Source organism: Bos javanicus, chromosome 1, assembly GCF_032452875.1.
Source record: "Bos javanicus breed banteng chromosome 1, ARS-OSU_banteng_1.0, whole genome shotgun sequence".
NCBI classification, from domain to species: Eukaryota; Metazoa; Chordata; class Mammalia; order Artiodactyla; family Bovidae; genus Bos; species Bos javanicus.
Genome location: NC_083868.1, coordinates 57,670,241 through 57,696,708, shown reverse-complemented (window position 1 = coordinate 57,696,708; position 26,468 = coordinate 57,670,241). Strand labels below are relative to the sequence as shown.

Sequence of the window (26,468 nt, the reverse complement as noted above, 5' to 3'; positions counted from 1 at the left end):
AGTTTGAAACTTCAAAGAAATTTCAGTGATCAAAAAAATAAAAGTTTGGTATTGTGGCTAAGCTACCTTTTTCTTTCCAGTATTAAGTAATAATAAACAGGTCTACTTTAGTGAAGGCTTACCATGAACAAGGCCTAATTTTAAGCACTTTACATGTGTCAGCTTGTTTAATACTCACAATATGCCTATGAGATTGGTAATCTGAATATAACGTTTTATAGTTGGAGAAACTGATGCATAGATAGACTCCAACAAGGACTTGCTGCTGAAACTAGCCAAGCCAGGATCTCAATCCAGACTGAACTTCTCCACTATGTTCACGCTTGACCACCTCTCAGAAAAAAGTCTCAAATATTTGGGAACTGAGCTTGCTGCTGTTGCAGCAAACTCTTCGCAGCCTCATGGACTGGAGCCTACCAGGCTCCTCTGTCCATGGGATTTTCCAGGCAAGAGTACTGGAGTGGGGTGCCATTGTCTTCTCCGGGAACTGAGCTTACTGGCTTGAAATAGAAATATTAGGATTAGGAGAGAGACCTCCAGGGAGCCAAGGAGAAGGATGGAATGAGGTGCAGGAAGCATCCAGATCTGTCTGCACAGCTGTCCTGCAAGGGTCCACCTGGCTCATATTAGTGCCTGTGTCAAATACCTTAGCCTAGAATTTGACTCTTCCCCTGGGTTGTGCACGTTGACTGTTTCTGCCCCAGGCCAGCCCTGATGCTCAAGGCACTTCACCAGTTCTCACAAGAATTCTATCACACTAAGAATAGCCAGAATTTTGTTTTTAGTTTTCACGAAGATCTGGGAATTCATGGGAAAGGGGCTCACCCTCCAGTGCACAGCATTTACTCAATTCCTCCACCTCAGGCAGCACGAACTTCTCTAAATCCCTCTCCCCTTCCCCAGCCAGTCTCCTGTCACACTTCATGTTCGTCCTATAGGACTTGGTCCCAGTCTTTTTAAAAATTTCCTTCTCTACTTAAAACCTGTGCATGGTGCGTGCTAAGTTGCTTCAATCATGTCATATTATGGACCATAGCCCACTAGACTCCTCTGTCCATGGGATTCTCCAGGCAAGAATACGGAGTGAATTGCCATGCCCTCCTCCAGGGACCTAACTCGTGTCTCTTATGTCTCCTGCATTGGCAGCTGGGTTCTTTACCACTATTGCCACCTAGGAAGCCCACTTAAAATCTAGACCATGACTTTCAGCCTCCTCACAAGCCTATCAAAGCCCATCATTTCTACCTTAGGAACTCTCACATCAGCTGCTGAGAAGATAAAGTCTCCAAGCTCGTGGCAGACTTCCTAAGGTGAATCTATGTGTAGGTTTTGTGACCATATCAAAAAGAAATGCATGGAGAACAGACAAGGACTTTCCTTCTAAATAGAACCTCAGCTCTTAGACCCCTCAGGAATCCCACGGAGATCTTCTCAGACCAATACCGGTTATACCCTAGTGACTAATGGGCTCATCTGCATTAGTTTGTATGATTCTGTCTGGAGGAGATAAAAAGGCTCCTACTGTGAATAATATGGAGGTTTCTTAAAAACTCAAAATAGACCTACTGTATGACCCAGCAATTTGACTCCCGGAAATATACACAGAGAAAATCATAATTACAAAAGATACATGCACCCCAATGTCCATTGCAGCACTGTTTACAATAACCAGGATATGGAAGCAACCTAAATATCCATCAACAGAGGAATGGATAAAGAAGATGTGGAACATATATATAATAGAATATTACTCAGACCAAAACAAACAAACGAACACAAAATCGTGCCATTTGCAGAGATATGGATGGACCTAGAAACTGTCATACAGAATGAAGTCAGAAAGAGAAGAACAAATATTGTATATTATATATATATATGTGGAATCTAGGAAAACGGTACAGATGAACCTATCTGCAAAGCAGAAATAAAGACACAGACATGGAGAACAAACATATGGATACCAAAGGGGGAGGGCTGAACTGGGAGATTCGATTCACATATGTACACTGCTACTATGTATAAAATAGATAATTAATGAGAACCTACTATATAGCACAGGGAACTCCATGCTCTGTGGTGACAAGGAGGGGATATATGTTTATGTAAGTTGATTCGCCATGCTGTACAGCAGAAACTAACCCAACATTGTAAAGCAACTAAACTGCAATTAAAAAAGTAGAAATACAAATCCTTGCATGCTTCTCTCCCCACAAGCTTTGTACAGCTACCTCATGTAGGCTGGCAAAACATAGTTATCAATGTGAAGGCAGCACTGGCAGAGGGGGGAGTTTGTAACTCAGGATCTTGAGTCTCCACAGGTGGGAAAAAAAGAACTGAGATGATCTCAAACACCAGTCTGGGTTGCCTCAGCCACTCCCTCTCTGAGATTGCATGTAGAAGGGCAAGGGGTAGACCAGGAGGAAGAGAAAGCACCGGGGCCTCTCTCAGGCAGTCCATCCAGGGTGACGTGGGGGAGCAGAATAAACACTGTAAGGGAAGTGAAATCCCCCAGGGGACAGTTTCGCTATGCCTCTTCTTTGCTAGGTCGCCCCCTCACTTCAGCGATGACTAAGCTGATTCACTTGTGGCACATCCCTTTTCAAGTAAAGAGCAGGTACAGGCCACAGAGCCCCTCCTGCAAGAGCAGAGATGTGTGTACAGGGCAGAGAGGTCAGCAGTTATGTTCTAAGATCAGCTGTCACAATGTACAGAAAGGTCTAAATTGGTTGTCAACTTTTTAAAAAAAATAGATTTTACATAAAAAATCAGATTTCATGATTATCAGGTGATCCAGTAACCTCAGCCATATTTATTTTAACAGTTTCTTAGCAGGCACTATTGTTTGCAGTCTGTTTTATACCCGTCAGCCAGGCAGATCCTTTTGCAATGTAAATCAAAATATGTTACTCCATTGACTGAAATCTTCCCATGGTGTCCCGCCTCACTCACAGTAAAAACCAGAGTCCCAGAAGTCCTCTGCAAGACCTTCGATGGTGGGGCACCCCCTTACCTCCTGTTTCTCCTCCTCCTCCTCTTTCCACAGATTACACAGATTCAAACCCTGGCTCTATTTTCTGTGTGTCTTTGGGTGAATAACCTAACGGTTCTTTGTCTCACTTCCTTATCTGTAACATGAAGCTAATAATCCTATCTTGCTCATAGTGTTGCTATGAAGACAAACATTTAATATTTAAAAAGCATAATCTTGTTATTCCCTTGCTTCACCCATGCTGGCTTCAGTGTGTGCGTACTCAGTTACACAGTCGCGTCCAACTCTTTGCGACCCCATGGACTGCAGCCTGCCAGGCTCCTCTGTCCATGGGATTTTCTAGGCAAGAATACTGGAGTGGTTTGCCATTTCCTACTCCAAACTCTTCCTGATCCAGGGATCAAACTTGTGTCTCTTGCATTGGCAGGTGGGTGTTTTACCACTGTACCGCCTGGAAGACCCGTAGTAGCTTCGGTGCTTTTCCTCAGGTAAGCCAGGTTTGTGCCTGACTGAATGCCTTTGCAAATATTCTCTGTGTGGCCCTGGCTTCCACAGCTACCCGACAAAATCCCCCATCCCCACCCCCTGATGTCTCCTGCAAGCTTTGCTTACCAGTATTTGGGATGAATCAAAAATTAAAAATTCAAAGCAAAAGTGGACCAAAAAAAGAAAAAAAAAACTGTCAGAAAGAAATGAAATGAATATTGATTGAATTCAGGAAAGAAATGGAAGAAAAAGACAAAATTATCTCAAAATGAAGAGAGTTAGGAGGTGGCTAAAGGTTAAGATACTTTTTAAAAAATTAAGAAAGAACATTGAAGAAAAACTAGAAAATAAGACAATTAAACTGTGTGATCATTTCTTTTCCTAGAAAATCATGAGGAAAAATCATGAGTACACCTAAAGTTATAAATTGGATATGAATCAACACAGTCTATCTTCAGGTTTATCAAATTATTGTTCTAGATATTTCTATCTGAGCATCGCAGACCAGCTGTCACCATCTCTGACTATCAGAAAATTTGTGGCCAGTACCCCCACTCTGCTTCTTCCCTTGGTCCAGGCTGAGCTGTCTTGTCTGGCCCTGTAGCCCCCCAGGAAGCAGAAAGCCCTCAAAATGCCTCAATGGCATATTGATTAATTTAAATTTTATTTGAAAAGAAGTCAGTGGGGGAAAAATGATATTTAAAAACCCCATTCTGACCCTACCTGGTAAAGAATTCACCTGCCAGTGCAGGAGATACAAGAGACACGGGTTCGATCCCTCAGCTGGGAAGATCCCCTGGAGAAGGAAACAGCAACCCACTCCAGTGTTCTCGCCTGGAGAATCTCATGGAGAGAGGAGCCTTGAGGCCTACAGTCCTTGGGGTCAGACACAAGTGAGCACGCATGCATGGTCATACTATTTGTTTCCAAACAGGAATTTTTGGCTCCAACTGTGTGAGCACTTTTATTTCAACTTTGCAAATATACATATATATATATATTGAATTTTATTGGAGGATAGTTGATTTACAATGGGTGTTAGTCTCAAGTGTACAGACTTTTCTTTCTAGGACTCAGTTACTGGAGAATTTGCCTTTAGAAATAAAGAACTGGTGAACCTAGAGTTAAAACTGAACACAGACCCAGGGACTCAGACCTTAGGATTTCCTGTGGTTAATCACTAAAGTAAAAAAATAATAATAAAATTGAAATTTCATTTAGTTTTTATGAGAAAATCAGAATTGTTAACATACTCAGAATTATACACGCACACAGACATATACACACATACATTCATTTAGAATTAAGGAAGAAAAATAACATTTATGTATTTTACTGTGTCTTTGGTAAAGTGGTAGACAATTCAACATGTAATCTAGAACTGTTTCAACTTCTAGAAGAATTGCTTCTCATCCACCTGGTTCTCTAGAGAATCATCCCTACAGGTTGCAGCTACAATGAATGTCAAATCCTCTGTCCAAATCCTACTTTCCCCCATGTCCAACAACACATCCAAGTAGAGTCCTAGGGAAAATAAAATAAAATACATGTATAAGCAGTATAGGCTGGCCCAGGTCTCCTGCATTGCAGGCAGATTCTTTACCATCTAAGCCACTAGGGAAGCCCTAGTTAGACGACTGCTAACTTCAAAAATCATTATCTGCATTTATTATAATACACACTCACTGTGTTGTTGTTTAGTCACTAAGTTTTGTCCAACTCTTTTTCAATGCCATGAACTGTAGCCCACCAGGCTCTTTGATCCATGGGATTTCCCAGACAAGAATACTGGAGTGGGTTGCCATTTCCTTCTCCAGAGAATCTTCCCTACCCAGGGACTGAACCTACATCTCCATTCTTTACCACTGAGTCATCAGGGAAGACTCACACTCACTGGGTATATCTTGTCAAAACTGAAGGATGAACTTCCTCTGGGTCAGTCACCTCGGGTTATACCCGCTTTGAGTGGGAGGAGGCATTAAGTAGCTATTACAGTGGGAAATTCCAGTGGAAATGGGGGACTACAGAAGTTTACAAATAGGCAGTAAGGACAAAGTAGGTCAGAACTCTACAAAGACCAGAACCAGGCAACTGAAGTGGAATGACATTAAACTTGATGGCCAAGAAATGACAGTTAACATCTAAGTGTATGACAGTTATAAATCCTGAGTGGTCCTAAAGACTACAGTAAGGAAGGGAAATGGTGCTCATCACATGCAGGCAGAGACAGCAAGATGATGGACAGGGCTCTAGAGGCACTTGCAAGGACCTTCCCTTCCCTTATTGTTCTTGAAGGATGTTTATCACTCTGAACCTGGGAACTCTGCAGAACTGACCTGGAGCTCTGCAGTTATGTGTGCGGATATAGGGGCCCATCAAAGAAAAGATTACTTTCCTACCATCAGAAAAGGAACGTTTGTTTCTATTTAATTGAGGCAATCATTTAGAAAACTCTGTTTAGAAGGTACATTTTTATTTTTTTACAGTTGGCGTTTCAATGTCCCAAATTCCCTTCGCAGATGTTTCTTTCAAGGATCCCTGAATATAAAAGGTCCATAAATTTGAGGTGAGACAATGAAGACATCAGTAAGAAGACATGAGATGATATCCTTTCAACAGTCACTTTGAAGAATTTCAGTTCATATAAACATTTTGCACTGCAAGAATAACCATGAAAATAGAAATTTCTACAAAAGATTCTCTGTAATGTCAGTTTTGGATTGCCTTTGAGAGTAGGCTCCATCCAGGAATGATTAGATGTTGCTAATCTGCCATGTTTCTAAAAGTTTTCTTAAATCCGTATCACGATGATAAGAACATGCTGTGGAAGCCAACCAGGCTCATGGGACTGGTGTCAGAGAATAAAGCTTTGCCTTTATAGTCTTTTGATCAAATATACTTTGTGAAAACTAACTGCTTACCAGCAGTTTAGTAATTAAGGTCTGCACAAAAGCAGAGCAGAACACATTTAGTTTCTGTGACTAAAGACACATACTAAATATTTTTTAATTAATTAATTTATTTTAATTGGAAGCTAATTACTTTACAATATTGTAGTGGTTTTTGCCATACATTGACATGAATCAGCCATGGGTGTACATATGTTCCCCATCCTGAACCCCCTTCCCACCTCCCTCCCCATCCCATCCCTCTGGATCATCCCAGTACACCAGCCCTGAGCACCCTGTCTCATACATTGAATCTGGACTGATGATCTATTTCTCATATGATAATATACATGTTTCAATGCTATTCTCTCAAATCATCCCATCCTCGCCTTCTCCCACAGAGTCCAAAAGACTGTTCTTTACATCTGTGTCTCTTTTGCTGTCTCGCATATAGGGTCATTGTTATCATCTTTCTAAATTCCATATATATGCGTTAGTATACTGTATTGGTGTTTTTCTTTCTGACTTACTTCACTCTGTATAATAGGCTCTAGTTTCATCCACCTCATTAGAACTGATTCAAATGCATTATTTTTAATAGCTGTGTAATATTCCATTGTGTATATGTACCACAGCTTTCTTATCCATTTGTCTGCTGATGGACATCTAGATTGCTTCCATGTCCTGGCTATTGTAAACAGTGCTGCAATGAGGGATACACGTGTCTCTTTCAATTCTGGTTTACTCGGGACACATACTAAATATTAAAGATGCAAATTAGATAGTAAAGGTAGATTAACACAGATTTGTAAAATATAAATAAACTCAATTCTCTCTTAGAAATAATGCTGAAATAGTTTACCTTTCAAAGCAAGTAGTTTTAGACTTGGCTTCTCAAATGTATGTTGAGAAGTTAAAGAGAAATATGTAGATCTTATGACAAAAAGAAAACAAACACATTAAATCATTGTCATCATCATCATTATCATCAGACATTACTTAATTCCATTTCTGCATGCTTGTGTTAATCAAACACAAAATTTTGAGCCCAACGACTTAACCACAGTATTAAAACGCTATGAAAGAAGACTGAAAAAAATACAAATTTCAAGCTTCCTCTTTTGACTTTAAGTATGAAAAATGTTGTTTAATCAGAAGAAAATCTTTCACCAAATTTTAAACAGAGAGAAAGCAGGATAGTTGGACAATTCAATGATAAATTCAATCTTTTATTTGAATAGATATGAAAATAAACTGTGCTTAGAAATAAAAGCAATACTGTCTTTCTTCATAAAATAAAGGAGATAATAATACTTACCTCATCAAGAATTGACCTAAACAAAGTCCTGGCATGAAGCGATTGCTCATTATATGTTCATTTCCTTTCTTCAGTGACAACTATCAAAATGTAACTCTGCATATTCCTCTAGATCACTTAGGAGAAAATAAATTGTGATAGGAATTTAATTATATTTCATTTTTAGTTCAAAAGCAGGAAACTACAGAGGCAGAGAAATCTGTAAAAAATTGTTTCCTCCCTTTCAAGGATGCACTGTCATGTACCCTCAATGATACTGTTGAATTTTGCAATAGTGACTAATATACTATCCAGTATTTTGTAACTGTTGGTAATTAACAGAGCTAAATGTTTAAGAGTTAAAGTAATTCTTGAAATTTATTTTTTAAAAATAGAATTATAAAACAATTAAAGGGGAAAAAATGACAACAACAGAAGAAAGACAACTTAAAGTCGCTGATGGTGTGATGATAAACGCATAATATCTATAATCATTCGATCTGGGTTTCAATTCTAGCTAACACATAAACTCTGTGTGCCTTGGAGACTTAATTTCCTTGCCTGTGAGATACAGATGATGCCTGCTCTGAGAGTAAAATAGTTCATACAGAACATTTAGCCCACTGCTTGTCTCATCATCACTCATTCATTCATTCAGCTATGTTCAATGAGCTTTTACACTATATCCAGCAATGTGTCAGGCATTGGAAATACAACAGTGAAAAACAGTCATGATTCAGCTCTCATGGAGCTTAAAAATATGGCAGAAGAGGCAGACATTAAGAAGGTCATAAATAGTTTGATAAATAGGTAAAAGTTAATTCTGACTAAAAATTAATTCTCTTTCCCTTCTCATTTATAGTAAAGGGAACACCTGTGCTTTCTACTTTCACTTATAAGAATTCAATGAATTAAGTGAATCAACTTTGTAAAGTGAATCAACTTTGTAAAGTGAATCAATTAAGTAAACTTTAAAGCTTTCTACAAATCTCTATTGCTATATTTGTAATTAAAAATGATCAAGTATGTAGTAATTGCAAGGCCCTAGGGAAAGTAGAAAGAATAGCTGTATGCACGTTCTTCCTGCTCCTATGGAGGGAGGTAGCACAACTGGGCACTGTGAGCCAGTTGTCCAGACATACAGTACTCAAGGAGCTTTGAGAGAGGGAAGGGTGAGTCACTGGATATTTGGAAGAGGCAGAAGTGGACTCAGCTGGGAAGACTCTGTGCAGCAGGTGCATTTGGACTTGACAGGCGCCACATGGTCTTGAGGAGATCAGCCAGAAGAATAAACAAAGTATAGAAGGAGATCATCAAGGGGTAACAAAGAAACTGTATGTAGTGCATTTTGACTAGATTGAAGAAGGCGCTACAGGGAACAGTATGGAGGTGTCTTAAAAAACTAAAAATGGACCTACCATATGATTCAACAATCCCAGTCCTGGGCATATAACTAGAGAAAACCATAATTCAAAAAGATAATGCACCCAGTATTCATTGCAGCACTATTTACAATAACCAGGACAGGGAAGCAACCTAAATGTCCATCAAGAGAGGAATGAATAAAGAAGATGTGGAACATATGTGCAGTAGAACATTACTCAGCCAAAAAAGAATAAAATTGTGCCATTTGCAGAGATATGGATGGACCTAGAGACTGTCAGGGAGAAGGCAATGGCAACCCACTCCAGTACTCTTGCCTGGAAAATCCCATGGGTAGAGGAGCCTGGTAGGCTGCAGTCCATGGGGGTTCAAAGAGTCGGACACGACTGAGCGACTTCACTTTCACTTTTCACTTTCCTGCATTGGAGAAGGAAATGGCAACCCACTCCAGTGTTCTTGCCTGGAGAATCCCAGGGATGGGGAAACCTGGTGGGCTGCCATCTATGGGGTCGCACAGAGTCGGACACGACTGAAGCGACTTAGCAGCAGCAGCAGCAGAGACTGTCATACAGAATGAAGTAGGTCAGAGAGGGAAAAACAGATATTGTATATTCATGCATATATGCAGAATCCAGAAAAATGGTATAGGTGATCTTATCTGCCAAACAAAAATAGAGACAGATATGGAGAACAAACATATGGATAAGGATACTAAGGGGAGAAGAGGGGATGGGATGAATTGGGATTTTTGGATTGACATATATACACTACTATGTATAAAATAAATAACTAGCAAGAATCTACTGTATAGCACAGGGAACTCTACTCAATGCTCTGTGGTGACCTAAATGGGAAAGAAATCCCAAAAGAAAGGAGATAAATGTAAACATACAGCTGATTCACTTTGCTGTACAAGAAAAATTAACACAATATTGTAAATTAACTATACTCCAATAAAAACTAATTTTAAAAAAATTATATATAAAAAATGAAGGTGCTAATGGCAGTAGTTGGCAAGAAGAAATTGGACAAAAAGTTTGAGATCAGATCCTGCTGCTGCTGCTGCTGTCAATTCAGTCGTGTCCGACTCTTTGAGACCCCATAGACGATAGCCCACCAGGCTCCCCCATCCCTGGGATTCTCCAGGCAAGAACACTGGAGTGGGTTGCCATTTCCTTCTCCAATGCATGAAAGTGAAAAGTGAAAGTGAAGTCGCTCAGTTATGTCAGACCCTTAGCGACCCCATGGACTGCAGCCTACCAGGCTCCTTCGTCCATGGGATTTTCCAGGCAAGAGTCCTGGAGTGGGTTGCCATTTCCTTCTCCGAGATCAGATCCTAGCAGACTCGAAATGCAGGGTGAAAGAGTGTGACTTGTATTGTTGACAGCTGCAAGCTATTAACGGAGTTTGAGTAAGACTGTAAAATGACTGGAGCTGTGAGTTGGAAGAGTAATCATCCTACAACAGTATGTCAAATGTATACGAATGAAGCACTCTTTGTAATAACATCTCTCATTTGACTTAGCACAGGCCACATTACCTAAAATCTGTACCATAGACATAGGGGAGAGAAACATCATCAGTGTATCAAATGGATCTTTACCACGGCTGCTAGGATTTTACTTAAGGCTCTGGGGAAACAGCTTTTGAGGTCTTCTCTGTTGGTCCTCTTGAAAGCCAGAGTCCTGAAGCTAGCACAGTTGGAGTGGTCTGGGGAACTTGAAGTATTTTTGAATTGGGTTGGCCAATGGCCAATAAATTCGTTCAGGTTTCCCATAAGATGTAGTGGAAAAACCCGAATGAACTTTTGGGCCAACCCAATATTTGCTGGTGCTGAAGCATAAAGAAAATAAGCTTCCTTTTCTGACTACTCTGGAACTCATAAGGTAGATCCAAAGCACATATGTGTTTGGTGAAAATAAAGCACTCTGTAATTACATCTCTCATTTGCCTTGCACAGGTCACATTATCTAAAATCTGTACCATAGACAAAGGGAAGAGAGACACCAAGAGGTAAAAACAATTGCTCTGAAAACAAAACTGCTATGACCCACCATTCCAAAAAATACAAGTCCTCTGCCTGCTTCACCCACACATCGTCCAATAATGGCTGATCAGAGCAGTTTAATGAAATATTCCTACTCCTGGAACTCCCATGGGCTACATGCACAGAACAAGCTGACCCTGACTTCCTCCCTCCCCACACTCCAACCTCTCAGAGGCAAAACAGCTGTGGGAGACAATGATGACTGGTCAACCAATCAACAGGCAGCTGACAGCCGACAGGCTCCATTTGTCACTCTGCAGAGGTGGTGGAGGAAGCCAAGTTGCCCTGCCCAGTGTTCAGAAACTTTCGACTGAAAGAGAATAACAGATGTTCATTTAAAAGAACCAACTACGAACCCCAAACATAATTTTATTACACAAATTCATTGCCAGTGAATATTTGGAGAATAAGAACACTTTTGCCAGCCCTCACAGGGTGTCTGGAAGACAGACACAGAGAAGGGTCTACATGTTTCTAATCTACGTCTCGTTTCCATGATGAGCTCCACAGAGTGTGAGACACTGTCTTGGTATGTCCCACAGAGGAGCTTTCAGGGATTGCTCTGGGTTTATTTAGAGCCAGGGGAAACAGGGGACTGGGTTTCCTATTCCTAAAACAAGGAGAACTAAGTAGGAGCAAGATAGGTGGCTGAAGACTTTATCCTATTACTTCATGTAAAAGTCATCATGTTAAATCAACACATTTGGAATGAATTTACCTACATAGAGGGAAATGACACTAAGCCACACAGATAAGCCTTTTAAAAATTTAAAGTCCAATATTTAAAATTCTCTTCATCCAATTAAGCAACCAGCAACTAGGGTTGGGCCCTCAGTGAAGAATGGATTGTGTAATACTGTAAAGGGAGGCAGCCAGAGGTTAAGTTCTTTCTTGCAGTGATGAGCAAATAAGTGAAAAACTGCCATCGAGGAGAATGCTACCTTAGGGTCCTTCTTCCAAAATTGCACTGTGCTGCCTTGGCCCAAAAGCCAATGTATTTATGGTCATCATGTGAGATCATGAGTTCTGTAAAGAGAAAGGAAGGTGCCAGAAAGGTCAAGAAATGCTGTTTGGATTGATCTTTGGGCTCTTGTCTACATTTGAGGCTCTGTCTTATCTGAATCTTCCTCCAAAGTCTTCCTAGCTCAATTAGGAGAAGACCTAAACATCCACCTCTGTGCCAGGATTTCTGACCTTCCTAACTCTCTCCAGGGCATTATTCTGTGACTAGGGAGGAACCAAATTGGCTTCCAGTAAACTAGAAATTTTGACTGGCCAAAACAGTCTATCTTAATAATTTACTGTTAAGATGGAACTCTGGGGTAGAGATATATTTACTTTAAGAACCCTAGGTAATACCCATAGAAGAATTTAATCTAAACTAGAACTGGAAAATATAAAGAAAATCTCACACACATGCCCTCAAGGAAGACAAAACATAAGGACTAAGAGTCTAATTACAATAAACCCCTGATTTACAGAGAACTGATGGTGTTAGAATTCTCTGATATGATGGGGGTTGGTCAGAGGTTGTCTCATAACAACCTTAAGAAGTTTTGTCAAAAGCACAAATGAGAGGTGAGTCAGGTCATGTCGGATCTCACAAAGTGGGTTGAATTGAGCTTTGTGTGGCTAGACTGATTTTGTCTGCTCAGAAAGTTTTCAAGGCTGATCTTCACTTGTTTTTCGTTTGTTTTAGAATTTATTTATATGTATTTATTTTTGGTTGTGCTGGGTCTTCGTTGCTATGCTAGGGCTTTCTCTCGCTGTGGTGAGCTACTCTTCATCGCAGTACACAGGCTTCTCATTGCTGAGGCTTCTCTAGTGGAGCACAGGCTCTAGACTTGAGAGCTTCAGTAACTGCAGCTTAGGGTTCAGTAACTGTGGCTCATAGGCCCTAGAGCTTGCAGGCTTCAGTAGTCATAGTGCATGGGCTTATTTGTTCTGTGGCATGTGGAACCTTCCTGCACCAGACATCAAACCGGTGCCTCTGCATTGGCACATGGATTCTTACCCACTGTAATACCAGGGAAGTCCTCTCACTTGTTTTTTATTTTAACTGACTCTAACTGAACTCTCACCTCAACATCCGCTGCCTATAACACAGCCTCACTTGACTCACCTGTAGCTTGTTGCAATTTGCATATCCCAATTGCAATTACTTTGCTATTTCCAAGCAAACTCATTTTTTGAGTTTGACTCAGTTTACTTCTTTATTTAGGTCAACATACATGTGAGGATTGTGGGAGCAGAAATTAACTCTAGAAGGCACTCAGACTGATACTGGACCCCAAAACACTAGAGGTAGGTCAAGAGGCCAAGACAGGGTCAAGGAGCAGAGGTCAGAGGCAGAGGTGGGAGAGACCTTCAGTTCAGTTCAGTCACTCAGTCGTGTCTGACTCTTTTTGACCCCATGGATTGCATCACACCAGGCTTCCCTGTCCTTCACCAACTCCTGGAGCTTGCTCAGACTCATGTCCATTGAGTTGGTGATGCCATCCAACCATCTCATCCTCTGTCGTCCCCTTCTCCTCCCGCCTTCAATCTTTCCCAGCATCAGGGTCTTTTCAAATGAGTCAGTTCTTCGCATCAGGTGGCCAAAGTACTGGAGTTTCAGCTTCAGCATCAGTCCTTCCAAAGAATATTCAGGACTGATTTCCTTTAAGATTGACTGGTTAGATCTCCTTGCAATCCAAGGGACTCTCAAGAGTCTTCTCCAACACCGCAGTTCAAAATCTTCAATTCTTTGGTGTTCACCTTTCTTTATAGTCCAACTCTCACATCCATACATGACTACTGGAAAAACCATAGTTTTGACTAGACAGACTTTTGTTGGCAAAGTAATGTCTCTGCTTTTTAATATGCTGTCCAGGTTGGTCATAACTTTTATTCCAAGGAGCAAGCATCTTTTAATTTCATGGCTGCAGTCACCATCTGCAGTGATACTGGAGCCCCCAAAAATAAAGTCTCTCACTATTTCCATTGTTTCCCCATGTATTTGCCATGAAGTGATGGGACCAGATGCTATGATCTTAGTTTTCTGAATGTTGAACTTTAAGCCAACTTTTTCACTCTCCTCTTTCACTTTCATCAAGAGGCTCTTTAGTTCTTCACTTTCTGCCATTAGAATGGTGTCATCTAATGTATCTGAGGTTATTGATATTTCTCCTGGCAATCTTGATTCCAGCTTGTGATTCATCCTGCCTGGCATTTTGCATGATGTATTCTGCATATAAGTTAAATAAGCAGGGTGACAATATACAGCCTTGACGTACTCCTTTCCTGATTTGGAACCAGTCTTTTGTTCCATGTCCAGTTCTAACTGTTGCTTCCTGACCTGCATACAGATTTCTCAGGAGGCAGGTCAAGTAGTCTGGTATTCCCATCTCTTTAAGAATTTTCCACAGTTTGTTGTGATCCTCACAGTCAAAGGCTTTGGCACAGTCAATAAAGTAGAAATAGATGTTTTTCTGGAACTCTCTTGCTTTTTCAATGATCCAACAGATGTTGGCAATTTGATCTCTGGTTCCTCTGCCTTTTCTAAAACCAGCTTGAACATCTGGAAGTTCATGGTTCATGTACTGTTGAAGCCTGACTTGGAGAATTTTGATCATTATTTTGCTAGCATGTGAGATGAGTGCAATTGTGCAGTAGTTTGAGCATTCTTTGGCATTGCCTTTCTTTGGGATTGGAATGAAAGCTGACCTTTTCCAGTCCTGTGGCCACTGCTGAGTTTTCCAAATTTGTTGGCATATTGAGTGCAGTAGTTTCACATATCTGAGTGTAGATATGCTGAATCACCTAAAAATATGACCCATAGTCATGCATAATTGCATTAAATGACTGACATCTGAGGGGATGCTTCAGGCCTTGAATAAACTATTTTCAGTGTAAATAATTAATGGAATTATCTTCAGTTTCCCAGGTGGCACTAGTGATAAAGAATCCATTGGCCAATGCAGGAAACATAAGAGATCTGAGTTTGATCCCTGGGTCAGGAAGATTCCCCTGGAGGAGGGCATAGCAACCCACTCCTATATTCTTGCCTGGAGAATCCCATGGACAGAGAATCCTGGCAGGTTATAGTCCATAGGGTTGCAAAGAGTTGGACATGACTGAAGCAACTTAGGATGCATGCATGCATCTTCAATTTCCAAAGAATTTTCAGACAGAACAGACTTAGACTTTTTCTTTGAGGTTGACATACATTTGCTATTTTTTCTGTGGATTTGTTTAAATACTTTCTTAAAAATTATTAGTACAATGCATCTTGTTTTACATGTTTATTTTCAGATCATTTAGAGGGGCTCTTTGTGAGAGTACAGAAGGTTTGTGTTACTCCACAAAAATTTAATCCTGAGAAAAAGCCATTAAAGTCAATCTATCACAACAGGTACTGTCATAGCAAATAATTTAAAGTTTGTTTGCAACCTTATCTTGAAATCTGATAGGAAAATAAGAAGTTTGTTTTAAACTTAACAAATTGAGTTATAATTGCAAATGCACACTAAATTCTTTTGTTTTTCTTTTCTTTTCTTTTTTGCCACACCACACAGTTTGTGGGATCTCAGTTCCCCCAGTAGAAGCCCAGAATCCTAACCACTATGCCACCAGCGAACTCCCTACACTCGCCTGTTGATTTGGGGGAGAGTAAGATTTTCCCACAAGACTATGTAACATGACCTAGTATTCATCACTTCACAGTTGGACTTTTACAGCATGGCTCCTATGAGGATCACATTTTTAAGCTTATTCAATGGCTTAAGTGATATTCTGAAAGACTTACTGTAATCTGTAAACTTTCACTTGAGATTCCAATCATATTTTCATTCTTGTTGACTTTCTCCTGTCATTTCTATTTGTTAATATCTCTGCATGTAATTTCAGCAATTGTTCACCATTTATAGCTAGATAAAGTTGTTAATTGATGGCAAAGTTGTTACATGGATAAAAAATGTTTGGAAATTAACTTTGTAAGTGGACAATCCGCTAGTAAATATTTCTCTGTTATGATGACGCTTGCTTCTCTACTTTGTGCATTTAGATGAAAACTCTGATAATCTAGTTCATGTAAATTTTTTTTCATAAAGAATCCAGAGAAATTCATCAATTCATATATAGTAATCATAGTAACCATAGACTCCTACAGTCTTTAAGGCTAAACTTTCACCTGAGTTAGCAACTCATCTAATGCTTAAATTCTCTGCTAAGGAATCCCTATTTTAACATCTTCTCCAACAGGGAGTTTCCTGCTTCCCCACGCATCTTTCTTCATCTTTTAACAGCTCTGATATTTATAACATATTTTTCTTAGCAAGCTGAAATGTTATCTAGTATTTGAGCACATGTAAGTACAGCTGTCAGGATGCTGGAAAACCACAGTAGGGAAAAGGGAGGGACAAAGATCAATTGGGTTATTTTTCCATTGGGGTAAATCGAGTTTGAATAGTTGGGTGAACATTTTAACTGGCTCCACTGCAGTTGAAAACATAAGAAAGAAATTCATTCTTTTAAGCATCAGTCAGATTGTCACTATATCGGTGAAACAGGTAATTTCAGATATCTCACTAAGTACTGGTGTCCTTTCAATAAACTGGTGAATATCGTTCATCTACACATAATAAAATGTTTATTTTACAAGTAAAATACTTCTTAAGGGACTTCTCTGGTGGTCCAGTGGCTTTGATTCCTTGCTCCCAATGCAAGGGGCCTAGGTTCAATCCCTGGCCGGGTGGGGAACTAGATCCCATATGCTGCAACTGATAGTTTGCTTGCCATAACTAGAGATATCGTGCACCGCAACTAAGACCCAGAGCAGCCAAATAAATAAATAAATATTATTTTGATGGCTAAGTCAAAGATTTCTTTTGGCAAATGTCACATTGCACTTGAAAATATGTGCGTTGTTTTCAAATATCTTTCGATATTGATTTCTAACATAATTTCACAGGGATAAGAGAAGAGACTGTACAATTTCAATACCTTTAGACCATGAAATCTGTGCACATTGTTTTATGTCCTTGGATGTGTTCCAGTGTCTCCTAGTTTATAGTCTGTGGGAACTAGAATAGAATTTTTATCCTATTGTTGTGTGAAAATTGTATAAATCTTAATTATGTTGAATTGGTTCACAGTTCAGGTCTTTTCAGTTCAGCTTTTCAGGTCTACCATATCCTTCTATTTCTCAATATATTCATTCTGTTAATTTTTGAGAGTTTGATATCAAAATTCCTACTAAAAATTTTAATTTACTTAAAAAATAATTATAATATATAGTGTGGAGCTATATGTAACCTTGTTTATTTTTCAAGTCTCCTGTAAATGTGTTATCAAACTTTCATAGTTTAAAAAAATAAAAAATTTTAAAAATAAGTAAACATTTAAAAAACTTCTTAAAGATAATTCTGGATTTAAAATATTGCTTGATGCTATATTTCTGTTTATAATCACATACAGAAATCTTGAAAATTTAGACATACTAGCTCACCATGAATAGTGCATATACATTACAATGTTCTTCTATCTTGATAGATCTTAAATTAAAAATAAAGTCACAATCTTTCTTTTAAAAATAACATAAATTATTTTATTTATAAAAATAAAATTAAAACCACAATCTTCTTTTTCTGCCTTTTTCCTTTTTCTAAGTTTCAAATATAACTGGGTTAATTTAGGTCCACTGTGGTGAAAATAAATTCTTTTCATCTTATTCCAAGTTTACACTCAGGCAAATTTTCTAATAGCCAAGTTGTTAAGACCCATAATTAATGAAATCAGTGCTCTTCAATTTCCAAATTATACAAATGAGCTGCTTTTAATTGGAAACAGAGGCTCTGGGCTCTGCTTTTCCTTCAAATATGGTGGTGTTCTTTTTTCTATGTACCCTGTGAGATGTATCTCTAGGGGGTTTGATAGTTCCAGTGAATTCTGTGCTGCTAATACTCAAACAATCAAGTAGTTTTTTCTTGAAGAATGTGGCTTTGAGTCCACACATTTTTCTTGTTCCTCAAGGCATCTTCTACACCATATTCATCTGTTGGTTAAAGTTCAAAATCTTCTTTGCAGGAGGCAAGCTCAGGGTGCTGATCCCCACTTGGGTATAACATTGTAGGCATACCGTCTCATTCCTCCTTTCAACTTAATCCAGCTTCACAGCATCACCAGGTTTCCATCGTTACTGCTAGCGTCGATGTCAACTTTCCCATCTCACTTCTAGGCCAGGGGAACTTTGAGCTTTCCTTCTCTGAAGTTCTCTGCTTACTATTGAGGAATTTGCAGCAGGAATGAAGCATCAATGTTCGAAGACAATGAGAGTGACAATCATTTGGAGGATGGATTGGAAAGGATGAGTCTGGTGACCAGAAAACCAGTTGGAAGACTATTACAGCCTTAGAAATGAGAGCCAACAGAAGACATAAAGTGTAAACACTGCTCTGGCTTCTGATTTCATGACAGATTGGCACAAAATACATAATAAGTGAATCTCCATCCAATGCATAGTCATTCTTCTTTATGTTTGATGCTTAGCACCTCTGTCTGGCCCTTTAGCTCCTGCCCATGTTGTTTCACTTGCCTTTTGCCATAGGCTGGAAGATTGAGTTTATGACTGCTCTGGTGTGAACACCATTTCTCCCACCATTGAGCCGGTATTAGCCATATTTCATACATTAAAAATAGCCATTCTCAATAGAGATAGATTCATAGAGACAGAAAGTAGAATTGTGGTTACCTGGGACTGAGAAAAAGGAGGAACAAGCAGTTATTGTTTAATAAGTACAGAAATTCAATTTGGGAAGTTTAGCAGGTGGACAATGGTGATGGTTGCATAACAACATGAATGTAGTTAATGCTGTCAAACTCTACACTTAAAATCACTGAAATGCCAAGAGTTGTGTGTATTTTACCACAATAAATAAAAAAGACTTAGAACTTTTGAAGCAAATCAACCAATAATCTTCCCCTACTTCAGGATGTTTTATTGTTGTGAGCTGACAAAGTTCCTGTCATTTACAGCAGTTAGCAGTAAACTTACTATTATTTGAACCATGAAGCACTCTAATAAAATAATCTTTAGAAAAACTTGAATCCTATTATTTTTATTTAAAAAAATATTCACATTTTTGTAGATGAAGAAACTACAAAATAGTTCAGAGAGGGTGACACCTTACCCATGTCACACAGCTAGTGAACAGTGAAATGAGGACTCCAGTCTTAGGTTTGTTTGGCTGCAAATTTTGTGCTCTTTTCTCAAAGGCAAAACAAATCTTATCCAATGAATGAGTGAAATCTCCAAGCATGGAAACAGTTCTCTAATCAGGATTTTTTTCAATCTAAGCTGCTCCTCTAATTTTGATGCAGTTACTCACTAACATTTATTTGTGCTGACTGAATTTTCCCAATAGTTAATGCCAAGGCTTCTGCCAAAATCCACCATCACAAATTATTTGTAAAGGGGACCACATATTTTTATTTCCCATACTTAACTTTTAAGTAAAAATATTATTTAAAACTTTGGAATGTTACCTGTTAACATATTCAGAAGGAATTCTACTTTGAGCTTTTTAACTTGCTTTGAAGACCACTTTATATTTGAACTTCATTCTGGAATTTTTGTAACAGATTTTGGTTAAAAGCATTTAAGTTAGAACAATACCATTTTTAAACAGAGATTTTTGAAATGTGATTTTAAGTCACAAATGAATGTGACTTAAAAAAAACTAGAGTTCAAATTAATATCATTGACTTCAATGTAGTCATCTTGGGAGACTGTAGATAATGATGTACCAATTATTCATTCATTGAAACACATAATAAGACCTTATTCTATGCCAGACATTCAGAGAATTTTTAAAATTCCTTTTTCATATTTCCTGCAAAGCCAGTTAGTGAATTGTGCCAGAAACTTGTTACTTCATGGTCTTTTATTATTTTGACCCCAACCAGAATTATAAATTTGATCATCCACCTCATTCAACAGACTTAGCTCCTAGAGAATATGACTAAAACTCAACTCCAGCATCAAAGGTTGAAGAATTGATGATCGACATTGAAGGCATGCCTGATTCTTTGACATACAGCATAAAACCACTTGATGAAACTAGCCCCTGACCATGTCTGATCACCCCATCTTAAATGGTACCTTTCTTCATTCACTATTGCTTTTCCCTTCATTGCTTTTCTTTAGAGTGCTTATCTCTCACTAACAGAATGTAAGTTCTATGAGAGGAGAGACTTCTGTCTGTTGCTGTATTCCTAATACTGAAATAAAGCCCAATACATAAAAGGTGCTCTATAAGTGATTTTTGAATAAATGAATGAATAAGAGATTTATATTGTTACATAAAATGTTATGCCTCAATGTCACAATTTCACAACTCAATACAGGTATAAGTTTTAATTTTAATGGTTTACAATGCTACATCTTTTATTTCTAATATTATTATTTAATCAAGATAAAGAAATGCTCTGGTTCATTAACAGTGGATTTTTTTTTTTTTTTCTTTTCTTTCCTTCTTTAAAGTGTTAGGTTGTACTTGGGTTGTGTTCTGGTATCTTGTCATTGCTTCTTATAACTGCATTTGATTGGTATAGATTTATAATACTTTTCCCCTTAACTATATGCAGGGTGTTAGGAATGATGCAAAATAAATATAAGGCTATTCTATGTTCTCAGAAGATTAAAGATCTGCTTGGAAGGACAAGAATCCATATTTTAAGGACGGAAAGTTCAGAAAAGTGATGCTGTACTGAATATCTTCTTAGAGAAAGGAAAGAGATTCCTATTGGAGTTTCTGGCGAAACTCTGTGGAAGAGATAGTTACAGGGCCTGCACGTTGCAGAATGAACTGAATACAATTTTCATTTTCACCAAGAACTTTATTGAGCAATGTATTCATTAACCAAATGAACCTTTTGGCTAACCCAATAAAAAATGGCCTCCTTCTCTTCATCACCTTTCACTCCCTTCCCTCTTAAAAATCTCTTTCAAGCACATGTCTAGGTTTGCATATTTATTCATATATTCTTGTCTGATTTCTATTACTGGCACAGAAGCTCCATGAAATCAGGGAGTGTTTGTTGCTGTATCCCCAGTGACTAGAACAACGCCTGGCATTGAATAAATGTTGAATGAATGAATTGCCATCCTCATGGTCAACCCCTTCTCATGTGAGTGAGGTGATGTCCTGAGTGATGACTGAAACCTGAAGTGCCAGGTCAGTACGGAGAAATGAGTGAGAGACAGGGCAATCCTAGCAGGGCAGATGCCAGAGACAGAGCCAAGATGGGAACTGGGACAATGAGAATTAAAGACCTGTCAGGCAATCCAGCACAGCCTTCCAGACAGAGTATCTTGGACTCTTGTAGACTCTAGTGGACTTTAGAACTGATGGAATAAACCAGGCAAGTTTTCTGGGTGCCACATAGTGGCTGCCACGGGAAGCCTCTTTCACAATAGAGCCTGCCCCGTGAATCAAAGAGGCAAAGTCTTCAATAGGAACGAAGCCATAGTCATGCACTGAATTTTTACATGAAGAGAAAGTTGGCAGTACTGCTGCAGACAGTATAATTGACTAATACTTGTTTATCTTCTCCAATGGGCTGTGGGCTCCTTAAGAGAAAAGACTGCCTGGTACTCTCTCATTCTTGGTATGAAGTCTGCACTCTTGACAAACATTTGAGAGAAAGGTTGAAAGAAGGGAGAAAGACATTGGATCACTGCTCTTTACTGGGCTATACCTAAAGGCATGGAGAGCAACATATTCAGAATTGTCTCTTGAAACCTGATTGAAATAAACTTTTGTATGCATGAAATAGCCAATAGTTAACCTCGAACTCAGTATAGTTCACCCCCTCCCAATTCACAACTAAACCTTCAAGCATCAAGTTGAGTGGTTAAAGATATAAAATGTAAGCATTAAAGATTTCAAAAGAGCCATTAAGTCATTCACAAAGTTCCTTAATCTCTACTGTGAGGGGGGAAAAAAAACCCTTCAATTTACTATAATTAAGACTTCAACATTTTCTTAATTAAACAACTTCCCATCCAGAAAATAAAAGTCTTCAAGCCCCCCCCCCTCCAAATCTCTGAAAGTAATCAGAACTAAGTGAATTTTTTAAAAAATTAAAACTATTCTTCCCAATAGTTTTGGCCACCATTTATTTTTTAAGGAAGTATATGTATACCTAACTTCAGATTAAACCTGTGAGCTTGTTGACATTTCAGAGATGATTTCAGAGTGTTTCTTTGTGGGGATTACCCTTTCTCAGAATTTCTCTGGGCTGAGTTCATGGTCATTGTGGGCTTTCCCCTCGACTGTGTCATTTTTTTTCTTTAGTTTGTCCTACACAAACCAAAGAATGCTACAAAGAATGTCTTACAAATACTAAAAAATGTGAATCCTGAGAAGGGTTCATTTTCATTCATGAAGACATAAATGTGGCTGAAGACTGAACATTAGTTACAGTTACAAATGGAAAGGAAAAGCACACAGCATTATCCTCAGTGTGAATATTGTTTTGTGTCTCTGTCATGAAAATGTGAAAAAATGGCTCTGTTATTCTTCCTGCTGAGGGTATAGGTTATCACAGAGTGGGAGAGGTGGTTTCCCTTCAAGACCACACTGAAGAGTTTACAAGTTTTTTTCTTCTTTAATTTTTTTCTGGTTTCCTCTTAAGCAAATGGTTTTTTCAGGCAATGGAATAATGCAATGAATCTAGTCGGTAAGGTCCATCAGGTGTTACTCTGTGTAGGGAACCAACTAGGCTAGAAATCAAAGTTTCTCTTGGGTGCCTGGGAAAGGATATCTTGCTGAGTCTTGGTCTGAGGTCACTGAAGCCTTGGTTCCCATCAGGTAGTGCATCCTCTTCTGGAAGCCTCCTTCCACTTACTCACATTTTCATCAAATAATCACCCCCATCCCAGAAGCTCTAAAGCAAATCTGTTTTGCTTATTCTTTCCTTCCCTCCTTCCAAATCACTGTGCTACCAGTGTCAGGCAGGGTCTTGTCAGTGAATTAGCATTTCTAAAATCTAGTTTTGAATTTTTTTTCTTTTTACCTTTCTCTGACTCAACATCAATCCCCCCACCTCTCCCTTTTCTTTCCCTTTTTTTATCTGCCATTAGTGTTTCTTTTTTAGGTTACAGAAAAAAATGGACAGATCTAGATAGGAGATGCTCTTAAATCATGGACTAGAAATTGATTTATTACAAATCCTGTATTATTAAGGGCTTTTCCAGAAAGGAGTACAGGCTAACTTGCTTCCTAACAGCTCTTATCAGACCTGTGCTCCCAGAACTTGCCTTACAGGCTTTTCTGAAGTCTTAGAAAAGGCTTTAGGTTTTGAGGCTGAAATATCCTGAACAGGCAGGAGAAGCTGCACATTGCCAGTGTGTCTGTGGGGTGGCTGTGGGCTATGGGGCGTTGGGGAGTCCCTGGAGCGTACTTCTCTCGCATATGTGTTTAGCGCGCCATCTAGTGGCAGAAGCTCATAGACGCGAAGGGAAGAGAAGAAAGCCTGAGTCCAGAAGACACAGCTCAGGGTTGGGCTGGCTTCCCCTTAAGGTTAAGTACAGGTCAAATAAACCTAAAGTGGTTTTGTTTCAACTCTACACATTGCATAGGTGATGAATGTTGTGCACACCGTTGGGAGGCTTCTAGAAGCTATGGGATATTAAAGAAAAAGGATAAAATATGTTAAGGACCTGAATTCTGAAAGAGGAATACCAGACCACCTGAACTGTCTGTTGAGAAGCCTGTATGCAGATCAGGAAGCAACAGTTAGAACTGGACATGGAACAACAGACTGGTTCCAAATAGGAAAAGGAGTACGTCAAGGCTGTATATTGTCACCCTGCTTATTTAACTTGTATGCAGAGTACATCATGAGAAACACTGGGCTGGATGAAGCACAAGCTGGAATCAAGATTGCCAGGAGAAATATCAATAGCCTCAGATATGCAGATGACACCACCCTTATGGCAGAAAGCGAAGAGGAACTCAAAAGCCTCTTGATGAAAGTGAAAGTAGAGAGTTGAAAAAGTTGGCTTAAAGCTCAATATTCAGAAAACGAAGATCATGGCATCCAGTCCCACCACTTCATGGCAAATAGATGGGAAACAGTAGAAACAATGGCTGACTGTATTTTTCTGAGCTCCAAAATCACTGCAGATGGTGATTGCAGCCACGAAATTAAAAGATGCGTACTCCTTGGAAGGAAAGTTATGACCAACCTAGACAGCATATTCGGAGAAGGCAATGGCACCCCACTCCAGTACTCTTGCCTGGAAAATCCCATGGACAGAGGAGTCTGGTAGGCTGCAGTCCATGGGGTCGCTAAGAGTCGGACACGACTGAACGACTTCACTTTCACGTTTCACTTTCATGCACTGGAGAAGGAAATGGCCACTCACTCCAGTGATCTTGCCTGGAGAATCCCAGGGACGGCGGAGCCTGGTGGACTGCCATCTATGGGGTCGCACAGAGTCGGACACGACTGAAGTGACAGCAGCAGCAGCAGACAGCATATTAAAAAGCAGAGACATTACTTTGCCAACAAAGGTCTGTCTAGTCAAGGCTATGGTTTTTCTAGTGGTCATGTGTGGATGTGAGAGTTGGACTATAAAGAAAGCTGAGGGCTGAAGAATTGATGTTTTTGAACTGTGGTTTTGGAGAAGACTCTTGAGAGTCCCTTGGACTGCAAGGAGATCCAACCAGTCCATCCTAAAGGAGATCAGTCCTGGGTGTTCACTGGAAGGACTGATGTTAAAGCTGAAACTCCAATACTTTGGCCACCTGATGCGAAGAGCTGACTCATTTGAAAAGACCCTGATGCTAGGAGGGATTGAGGGCAGGAGGAGAAGGGGACAACAGAGGATGAGATGGTTGGATGGCATCATCGACTCGATGGACATGGGTTTGGGTAGACTCCAGGAGTTGGTGATGGACAGGGGGCCTGGCTTGCTGCAGTTCATGGGGTCACAAAGAGTCGGATACGACTGAGTGACTGGACTGAACTGAATGTTAAGGAGCTATTAAGAAAGGCAAAAAGTACTGCTACACAATTATTTTAGAAAGTAGGACTCTAAAACTATAAGCTCTCTGGTTGAACAAATTAATGAGACTTTTCTATGAATATAGGAAACAAAAACAAATTGAAGGAAAAGAAGAAAGAGAAGGTGTGAGAAGAAAATGAAAGGGGGAAGAGGCAGGATAACCCAATGCTTTGTAGACAGTTCTACATCTGGGTTCAAATTTCAGGGCCACTTCTTAGCATTTGTGTGACAGTGAGCAATTGCCTAAATTCATTCAGTCTCAGGTTGCCCATCTGCAAATGGGAGATGAGCCCACCTGTCTCTTGGGGATGCTGTGAGGGTTAAATAAAAGCATATATGAAAGTGCCAAGCCCAGAGCCTCATGTGAAAATGCTCAATAAATGGTAGTTATTATTAGCAGAGAGAAGACAAAAGGAAGAGAAAGGAAGGAAGACAGGAGGCTCAGCAAGGGATTGTGTAGAACACATTATGATGTGACTTCTAGGACTGTGCAATTCACCACTAGGCATTTGATCAACTTAACAGGTGAATCCCATGAAAGGAAATCTCTGTCTTCAGGGGACAGAAGATCTCTGCCTGAAGCCCATGTTTGTTCTGGACTTACAGAAGGCCAGAACAGAAAGGCTCCACAGAAGGCCCTTCCTCCTTGGCACCCCCCAGGTCTTCATGCTGTGGACTGACAACCTGACACTCAACCCTCCACAGATCTTCAATTCAGTGCCGGGAGCTCATGTGAAGGAAAAGTAAATGACCAGTCAGAGATGGTGCTGATGAAAAGGAACACCCAGGGACCAGGTTTTATCTAGAGAGGGTAGACATTAACATGATCTAGCTTACAAGAGGCCTCCTGAAAACACTGATTCGCCACTGTCTGGGGCAGTTAATACTGACTGAATGCACTTGGAGAGGCTGGAAGAAATATCTGTATAACCCGAGGCACCTTCCTTCCCTGCTAAAAGCTGATTCCTCATGGCAGATCTGTGAGGTGGATCCACAGGGCTGCTTCAGTATCTCCAATATAGCTATTTCTAAGGATTGTTTAAAGCCCTCTGGATACTGGAAGCCTCTGGAGTGCAAGATATTGCAACACACACACACACACACACGTACATACACTCGTGCCCTCTGAGGAAGCTCTTAGCCTACCACAGCCAGAGCTCAGAACTGGAGGTCGTAGTGGCCTTTCCCTGTGTAATGGCTGACCACAATCTCAGGGGAACAGCAGCCATTGCTTGCATTTCTAACCTTTTACCAGCTTCCTTTCATGCCAAGGAGAAACTAGGAATAAGAATACAGTAATATGATCCCCAATTAGCATAAAATAA

General features: G+C 39.6%; 1 long non-coding RNA gene across 1 annotated transcript in view; it reads left to right on the top strand.

Annotated features, from left to right (window-relative positions):
* The window catches only part of LOC133233732 (uncharacterized), a 48,038-nt gene extending 38,588 nt beyond the window's left edge, over positions 1-9,450 (top strand). Inside the window, exons 2-3 of the long non-coding RNA XR_009731834.1 lie at positions 3,417-3,477; positions 5,995-9,450. This is a non-coding gene — a long non-coding RNA (uncharacterized LOC133233732). The remainder of the gene's footprint in view (positions 1-3,416; positions 3,478-5,994) is intronic.
* The last annotated feature ends 17,018 nt before the right edge of the window (positions 9,451-26,468 follow it).